At 35.6% G+C, this 9,390-nt stretch overlaps 1 pseudogene; it reads left to right on the top strand.

Moving 5' to 3' along the window:
• The first annotated feature begins 3,931 nt into the window (after positions 1 to 3,931).
• On the top strand, positions 3,932 to 4,943 carry LOC103737881 (annotated as a pseudogene).
• Positions 4,944 to 9,390: the final 4,447 nt, after the last annotated feature.

Raw genomic sequence — 9,390 nt, 5'->3', positions numbered from 1 at the left:
AAGTGGTCAGAGATCCTAGACAACAACCTACTTTTGCCACGTTCTTAGACCAACATATCTTAATTTATTCTAAATATGCATTTTCATATTTACAGAGAAGTGTACTTCTCACACCTCATGAAAGACTTTTATTTTGCAACAGATGGAGACTATTACAGAATTCCATAACTGGTAAAGCTCAGAGAATAAGTATCTGTAAGATGGGTAACCCTAAGTGACACATTTTCAATGGAACCTCTACACATAGGATGAATTTATCACTTTAATCTCAGCAGAGAAGTTTCCTTATATAGCAGATGGTGATTTATACAGAGACCCACAATTAGCTAACATGCAAAGAACAAGAGGCCACAGAGTACAGCTAAGCCATCTCTCCAGCCTCCTTTTCAGGACTCTTGATTCTTCTTGACTAATTGAAGAACTGGGTTCTCATAGAGTGCATTATGATAGACACAGAGCATCTGATCAAAACCAAAAACTCACAGAGTACACTAGAAAAAAGAAAACCTCTCTTATGAATTAAAGCAGATGCATAGTATTCTTATCTGAAGAAAATTCTTAAATTTAATATGTAAAATTATTTTTCCTCTATATAATTTTTGATTTTGTCCCACTACCATTTTGCATTTATTGAATGATATGCCAAATGTTGAGTTGAATTTTCATGTTATTACTGTTTGTAAACCTGGCACCAACCACCTGAATCATGCATCATCAACCTCCTTAAAACGTAGTGAGTTGGATTGTCAAGAAGTTAGGCACAAGATTATGCAACTAGTAAAATTTACTCTAACTTCGTCTCAATCTTTATTTAAATAAACATTTAAAAATTATTATTATTATTACTATTGATGTGTAAGAATGTATTCCCTGTATATATGTAAGTGCATCCATGTTGTACAATGTTTATGGAGGTTGCAGGAGGGCATCCTCTGGAACTGGAGTTACAGATGGTTTTGAGCCACCATGTGGGTGCTAGGAATTGAACCCCAGTCTTCTGCAAGAGCAACCAGTGTTCTTAACTGCTGAGCTATTTCTCCAGTCACTCAAGTCTTATTCTTCTAATTACTAACTTGGTAGAACTCCTAAGCAAGAAGCAGACATTTTACTAGGCACAGCACAAGTCTGGTGCAAAACCATGCACTGAGAAGAGAATCTGGATAACAAAGTTGTTGCTCAATAATGCAGTACTGAAGACTTCTACCAGGAACCAAAAACTATTACTTATTTCCTTTCCATTAAGTATATGTATATATAGTGTGCTTCAATTGCACAAAGTTGATTCCATGATATCTCAATTTAGTTTAAGTCATTTTCAAGAAAAGAATCTTTAAGACCTGCTATATAATATATGGTCATTTAGGCTAGGAAGTCAAGAAGAGAAAATTAAGTAAACAAAGTACCTACATGAAAATCCCTGGAGTACATGTGACTATGCCAATAGCATTCTCAAAAAGGCTACTGTTCCAAGCAGCTCCTAAGTATACACATGCATTAATGTTCAGACAATCTATATGCATTTCTCATAGGGTTTCTAAGGCATCACTTTTCCCTCTAGGTTTCCTAGTCCCCCGAAATTCATTCAGAACACAGTGCAAGATAGAAGAGACCTGCTTTAGAGTGACAAATATGTTGTACAGCACTCATCAAAGAAGCATCTTATTGCAACATGTGGAAGCTACTGCAGAGTTGCACATCTGGTCAGGCATAGAGAACACACGCCTGGGAGATGCCCAGTACTAGGTGACACATCTACAGTCGAATCTCTACAACCAAGGCTCATGGAACATAGAGGAATAAGGGCTAGAGAGAGGGATAATGCACCCCTCAACTCTCACCATTGAGGCTTCCATGTACATCAGAGTACAGTACACACAGGAGGCCTCAACTGGCTAAGTTTTGGAGAATAAGAGATTGTAGAGTGTAGGAGGGACTCATATGGACCCTCACCCACCCATGGTTCAGGGACCATTTTGGAAGAGGAGGTAGAAAGATTGTAAGAGCCAGGGCTGGTTCATGAAAGTAAGGAGGTAGAGACTTCCAGGCCACTGGAGGCTTGCTCATGTGAGCCTATGGTAGCGATGACCTTGAATGTGGGACCCATGTTAGCTCAATTACACTAGGGCCCAAAGAGGAGGTGAGAAATCAGTGCAGGTCAGCACTAGATTGAGAACTAGTTGAGGCTGATTGTTGCCGGGTGAGGGAGAGTATGATTTACATATTATCACTAGATAGGCTGACTAGACTCCAGTGGATGCATTTACACTGAAGGACATTTGGGCACAAATACCTGAATGAATAGGACTCAGAATGGAAAGCAGAGTGTACAGGGTTCTCTGAGGGGAGGGAGGGAGGCATGGACTGGGGAGGGATTCTAGAGGTGAGTGGGAAATACTGTATGAACTTTTAAAAGCTCAATTAAAAAAGTAAAATAAAAGCTTTAAAAAAAGATACTGTTTTCCAGGTTTTAGTAGTTCTTTTACAAAGGAATTCATCTTTTCTCCCCTTTCTTCCACTTTCCTCTGAGTACTGGGATTAAAGATGTTCCCACCATACCTGGCTATAGCTTCTAATTTTAATATTTAGTAATTTTGAAGCCATTTTTAATGTTTACTTATTATGATAATTGCATGCATAATTAACAATTTTATATCAATTTTCAAATTATTTCTATAAGTATCCTCTTTAATTTTTAAATGTTTGTAGAATCTGTAGGGTTATATAATTTCATTAGTAGCAGCATCATTAATGTTGATAAGTCTATTGCTTCTATATAAGACTCACTAAAGGTTAAAAATGCATTCCTTGTCTTAAACAAGAAAAGGTGCATTCAGGATAGTATGGTCATAGAAATTAGACTTTTCAAAGAATCTCAGTTTAACATTGTAACTCCATCTCCATTTTATCTTTACTTTTCAATTTTTCACTTTTATTAGTGTATTTTACATTCTTTTAAATGTTAGGTGTTCTTTTTAAATTGATTCCCTTATTTGAAAACTATAATGAGTTTGGGTTTTGACCAAAGCCTGGTTTCCACACAAGCAAAGAAACAACATCAAAACAACAACAACAACCCCCCCCCCCAAAACCAACAAAACAACAACAACAACAAAAACCTACTACTGACACGATTTATTCTGAAGCTAAATATGAGTGACCATGGCCTGGGAACACAGATTCACTTTACCTCAAATACCATGTTCCAACAGGTAACAGTTTTATGAAGTTTTTATAGTCACAGAAAAAAGAAAGACACTTAAAACACATCAGTGGAAACGTCAGGTAGGTGGCTTACAGCAAAGCAGGAAACTGTTCCAGACTTCAGATGTTATTTTGTTACATTCTTAATTGTGGATTGGTGGAAGCCAGTGGTTTGCTAAGAATATACTTTAAAGGGTTTGATAGTCACAGGGATGTTAGGTCAGACATAGTCATGGAAAATGAATGCCTTTACAATGGAGAGCAAAACTATAATTTGGCTCTGGTCTGTAACATTTAAAATGCCTGTAATTTGGAAGTTCAATTATATGGCCTTGTAGAATCTTCAATCTCCCCCCTCTAATTCCCTCCCCCCCTTCTTCTTTTTGTATTTTTGAACATTAGTTCACACTGACTGGGTTGTAGACTGCCACCTTTCACTATCAGTCACTGGTCCTAAATTGCACATGTTATCCGTATTGTATGTGAATATGTCAAACACCCAGCTTGGCTTCTTAGCCTCCTCAGGGGAAATATGCCTGAATTCTCACTGCTTTCATGGGCTTATCATCCCCCCAGTGTTTGGACTTTCAGAGTTCTTCTTAGTGATATTGTACTTATGAACAAATGAGTTTATTATTAACAGAATTTTTTTGGTAAAAGATTTGAGTTACTTCTTTGGATCTGTCCGAGGCAGAGAACTGATGGTCCCTTGACCCCTTGTCCCAGTTAGATGGAAAGGGGGTACCTGAAGTCTGGAATCCCGGTGTTTGGGAGTTAAGTATACAGCCCAGTTAGAACATTGAAGTCCTTGCCAGATTTAAAAAAAAAAAAAAAGAATTTTGACAAAATGGACCAGACCTTCAGGATATTGTAACTGACGAGGTTGGAGACAAGAGACCTGGGATGAACATAAATGGAATTTAAAACTCCAGAAAGGAGAAAGGGTAACTATCTCCATGGCTAAAGACAGAGCTACCCATGGGGGAAAATTACAATAAACTGAAAAATACATTGGGGAATTTTAAGTCTTCATGCAGTACATAAGGAAGTGCAATGTCCCAACACTGGAGAGTGTTGGGGAGGTAGAGTGTATGCCACAGCCACAGCCACAATCATGCTGATGGGTGACACATGTACAAGAGATTGTAGATTTTTTTAAGACTGCAAGAATCCATCTCTGTTGGATGCCAATGAGCCCTACAACACCACCAAAGCAGTTGCAGAATGGGGTTTGGATTATGTTGTAGGGACGTTGGTTGAGATGGTGTCCCTGACTGGGGAGCTATACACATCACAAAGACTGTGCCATACTTGAAGGAAAGAATAAAATATTTTTGTGGAATGCCTCACACCTGATTTCTGAGGAGATATCAAAGCAGTAGAGAAGTTTCTCTGTCAGGAGTAAATATGCATTCATATAAAGTAGAAACAGTTCCAGAATTACAGAGGAAGGTTAGGGATCCCCGGACCAATTTTGACCAATCTCTTCATGTACTGAAACATGCCTAGAAGACTCAGCCCCATCTAGTTTCCAAAACATCAATAATGTGGCCTCTGTGAGACCTGTGAGCAAATCTACTCAAATGAGAGCACGTCTTGAAGCTGATGTGGGCTGTTTAACTTTAGGACAATATATGCAGCCAACATAGCGCCACCTTAAAGTTGAAGAATATATTGCGCCTGAGAAGTTCAAATACTGGGAAAAGGTAGGAAATAAACTTGGATTTCATTACTGCAAGTGACCCTTTGGTACATTTTTCATGTAAAGCAGATTTTTCCTGAAAAATCTAGTGACTAAAACAAAAACAAAGGCCCTCTAAAATTTAGACAAGACCTTCAAGATCACAGGAATTTTAAGATTTTGCTTCCATTTGGTACCAGGGTGGCACCAACTTGTCTGGATTTCAGTGGATACAAACCAGCACTGTTTGTCTGAAGAAAAATGTCTTATCCAGGCATGATGGCAAGTACTTGTAATTCCACTCAAGAGGCAGACACCAGCCTGATTTATATAGCAAGTTTTAGGTCAGTCTGGACTGTACAGGAAGGCCCTGTCTCAAAAAACTAAAAGGAAAAGAAAAAGGCCGGAAAGCTGTACATATTTAATTATATTAATTCATTGGACTTTTAGTTTGCCACCTTTGTCCTAATCATTGCTTTGATGTAATCAGAGAACATCTTTGAACCATTTGTTGTTACCATTGTAATAAAAAATATATTAAAAGCAAACAAACAAAGAAAAAAAAGATTTAAGATAGGTTACTTTTAGGATAGTCAATATTTTAGATGCCTTGGAGTTATTAAAATTGTTATTACTAGTTTAAAATTTTATGAGTTAATTTTAAGAGAAACTCTCATTATTCACAAAATGTTTGCTTTCCAAAATAGTTAAAAACTGAATAATTAATTATAAAAGCTTATTTTTTTTTACTAATCGTGTTTTAGAAACATTCCAGGAAGTTGCAAGAAGGATTTCTAAATTTAAATTTATGCTTCCTTGAAAATAAAGGCAGATTCATTGGCATAATTTATGAAAAATATAATTTTATTATTCAGAAATAAATACCAGCTATAAAAAGAAATATCAGCAATAAATATACATAACTTGATAAAACTTTTATGTGTATGAGTGTACTGCTGCATGTGTGTAAGTGTACCCATGTCTTGCAATGCCCATGGAGGTCAAAAGAGGGCGACAGATCTCCTAGAACTGGAGTTGTGGGTGGTTGTTAGCCATCATGTGGGTGCTGGGAACTGAACCTGTGTCCTCTGCAAGAGCCTCCAGTGTTCTTAACTGCTGAGCCCCAGCTCACTTGGAACTGGCTATGTAGACCAGGCTGGCCTTGATCTCAAAGAGATTCACCTGTCTCTGCCTCCCAAGTGCTTTGATTGAAGACAACGTGCCACCATGCACAGCTAAAGAATAAATGTTTCTGTACTAACTTAATACTTGAAAAACCCCTTGAAAACACAAAGCACAGATTAAATTGACTTATTTCCTTTTATAATGAATTGTTGCTTTCTTCACAACTGTGGCTAGGGAAGAATAACTGGATTCCTTATGTCTCATAGCAAGTGAGTAACAGAGATGAAATTTGGACTCTTTCAACTGCTCCAAACATTTTCAAGTGTCCCATCCTCTCCCTAAACTATCTTTAACTCTTCTAAGCCATTTCCTAGTTATGCTGATCTCCCATTTTATCACCTTTAATTCTTAATAACCTTTTTTTAACAGTGAAAGACCAATGAATATTCACTGAACTTCCTGATATTATTAAATAATCTACTAGGTATACTTTTTCTAGTTTTTAAAAATTTTTTCTAAAACTAATATACAATAATAAATAACTTTAGTTAATTGGTTATAAACATATTAAAATTAGAAAGTACATTCTTAAATGTAGCTGATAGGTTGGACATTGCTTCAAAATTATCTTCTAAGACTATTATGTAATAAGTATCTTTAAATTGTCTTATTTAAAACCAACTAGAAATTAATTTAAAAATATCTTATAGATGTGATTTTATTCAATATGTGTAATATTAATGTGAAACTGCTTTTACACCTTTTAAAATGTGTGTTGTTTAGATTTGCTGCTTACTTTTCTGTTTTTAAATATGTGTGATTAGTGTTGCTTACACACATCTTTTGAGACTAACTAATGTTTGATCTGATAATGGGTCTCTAACATCAGTAGTCAATGTATTTCTCTGAAGAAAGTGATATAGTCTATGAGTAATCAATATTGCTTTTATGGCACATAAATGCTTGGCTTTTTTAAATAAAGAAAGCAGCTAGTGTAATCATGCATTATTAGGGAAATGATTATGATTAGGTTAAAAGATGATTATTTTATTACTATTTTAGGCAACAGTCTCTACATGAAGAGACTCTATTTCTGGAAGAGTTATAGGACACTCCCCTTGGGTAAATGGCCAGTCCCATTACTAAATGCCTAACCATGTTTGCCCAATATAAATCTGCATCGCTTTTCCTACAAACTACTTGAGATATATAAATATAGAGAAAAGAAAGTGAAACTGTTGAATATAATACAGGAAGAGAAGAATGGACCTAATCAAATAGATGCTGAATATTTACATCTAGCCTATGCAAAGCAACATGTTAGATTTTATATGATAGACACAGAAATGTCAAATACTCTGTTTGGTCTTACAGAGCCTGTGATTGCTGGGAATAATACAACACACTTACCTTTTAATTGACTATAAGAATATAATTCTCCATTGATTTGCTAAAGCAAATGGCAACCAACAGAAGAAGTCTTCAACCAACATCATGCATATAATCCCTTAAATTTATTAGTTACACAGGTTTGAAGTCTTATACAAGATACGTCTCACTAAAGTCAGGATGTTTACAGAGCTGTGTCCTCTTTTGAATGCTCTAGGGGAAATTTTTTTTTTTCTGTGTGCTTCGAATCTTCCACAGGTTGTTGACAGCCCTCCCCTGGGATTCCCTTCCTCCATCTTCAAAGTGAACAACATCAGATTTCTCTCTGATCTGTCTTCCTTCATCATGTCTTCATCTGAAGCCAGAAGGAAACGTTTCTCCACTTCTAAGGAATCACATGGTCCCAGTGGGCTTCTGGATGTTAAAATAATCTGCCTCAGTTATCTTAACCTTTATTGTCCATTTTGCCATATGAACTGTCATATTTACAAAGTCTAAGGATTAGGGCGAAACACCATTGGGGGACATTACTCTACACAGTATAAATACAAAAGTGTAGTTTAAAATTTAGGAAAAAAATACTTAGAGACACTAAGGAAGGGCTGATTAAGTAGCTGAGGGATAAATTCTTGTATTTGAAAAGTAGAGCATTTGTTTCTTGATATTTTCTTCCTCTTTTTGTGTCAATGTTAATGCCAGAAGAACAGTTATGTCATGAAGATTTTCCAAGTTATTAACATGGGCAATTACACTAATTGTGTTACATCAGTTTAGTTTTTAGAAGCCCTATTAAGGAAGTATTAGTAGTATGTTTGAAAATAGGTGAAGAAAACAGTAAGTAAATCAGCACCAACTTACACATTTTGTATATACTGAAAATAAAATTAAACTCATTTGAGTAGCACCTGTGCCCACAAGCATGACCATCATACATTATCCTATTTTTAACATTTCTCAAGCTTTCTAATATTTTGATGCAGAGTCAGGCATTAAATATTCAACATTTTGTTTTTCTGAATGTTATTTTTAAAATGCATTGATTTATCCTTTTCTACATGCAATTTCCTTACTCCTATTTTTCTTAAAGATTATATTTCTTCTAAAAATTGATCTTGAGTTTTAAGTATTTTCTTCAAAAATATATAGCAATTATTAACTTTTGAGCTATTTGTGATTTTATCACATTGCACCAATATTTAAAAGCATTGTTAAAGTTTTACTTATTTCAAGGTATTTAAGGTAGTCCACAAGTGGGATTTTGGGTTTTCCGCTATAGTATCTCGTTATTATTATAGAAAAAAATCAAGAAGGTTATAAATAAAGCATCTCATCCTCTGTTGATCTAGATTTCTTTTAAAATGTATTTGTCTTTTTATTTAAAATTTTTTTTGAATTTTTGAGATTTTCATACAATATAGTTTGATGGTATTTAGATATCCTCTTTCTATCTGCACTTCACTACACCGACCCCCATCCAATTTAATGTAATTTATTATCTCTCTATCTTTCTCTCTCTATCATTTATCTATCTATCATCTATCTATCTATTTATCTATCTATCTATCTATCTATCTATCATCTATCATCTCTCTATCATCTATCTATCTTGTATATATCTATACATATGCTGGAGTATAAAGTCTGATTTGTGTCCCCAAATGTTTTTCGGTTATGGGTCAAACAAGAGGGTCCACCAAGTGTCCCATCCTGTAAAACACTGTCTCTCCCTCTCCCAGCAGTCATCAATTGCCAAAAGTTCCTGAGTTTGGATTGGGATTTCTTAACCACATCCCCTTGTCTGACATGCTGGCTATGTTTTTCTTTCTTTCTTTTTTTTTTTTTTTGGTTTGACCTTGCATAGGTCCTGAAAACTCTGTCACCGTTGCTATATGTTCACATGAGTAACTGACCATCTGTCTAGAAGACTCTGTTTCCTTGTGGTCATCCACCTCCTCAGGCTCTTACAATCCACCCCTTTTCTTCAATAATCCCCG

This window comes from Nannospalax galili, unplaced genomic scaffold, assembly GCF_000622305.1.
Source record: "Nannospalax galili isolate Female #2095 unplaced genomic scaffold, S.galili_v1.0 scaffold318, whole genome shotgun sequence".
In the NCBI taxonomy this organism is placed as follows: domain Eukaryota; kingdom Metazoa; phylum Chordata; class Mammalia; order Rodentia; family Spalacidae; genus Nannospalax; species Nannospalax galili.
Note: the sequence above shows the minus strand (reverse complement) of the source record. Positions and strands in the feature narration are given on the sequence as shown.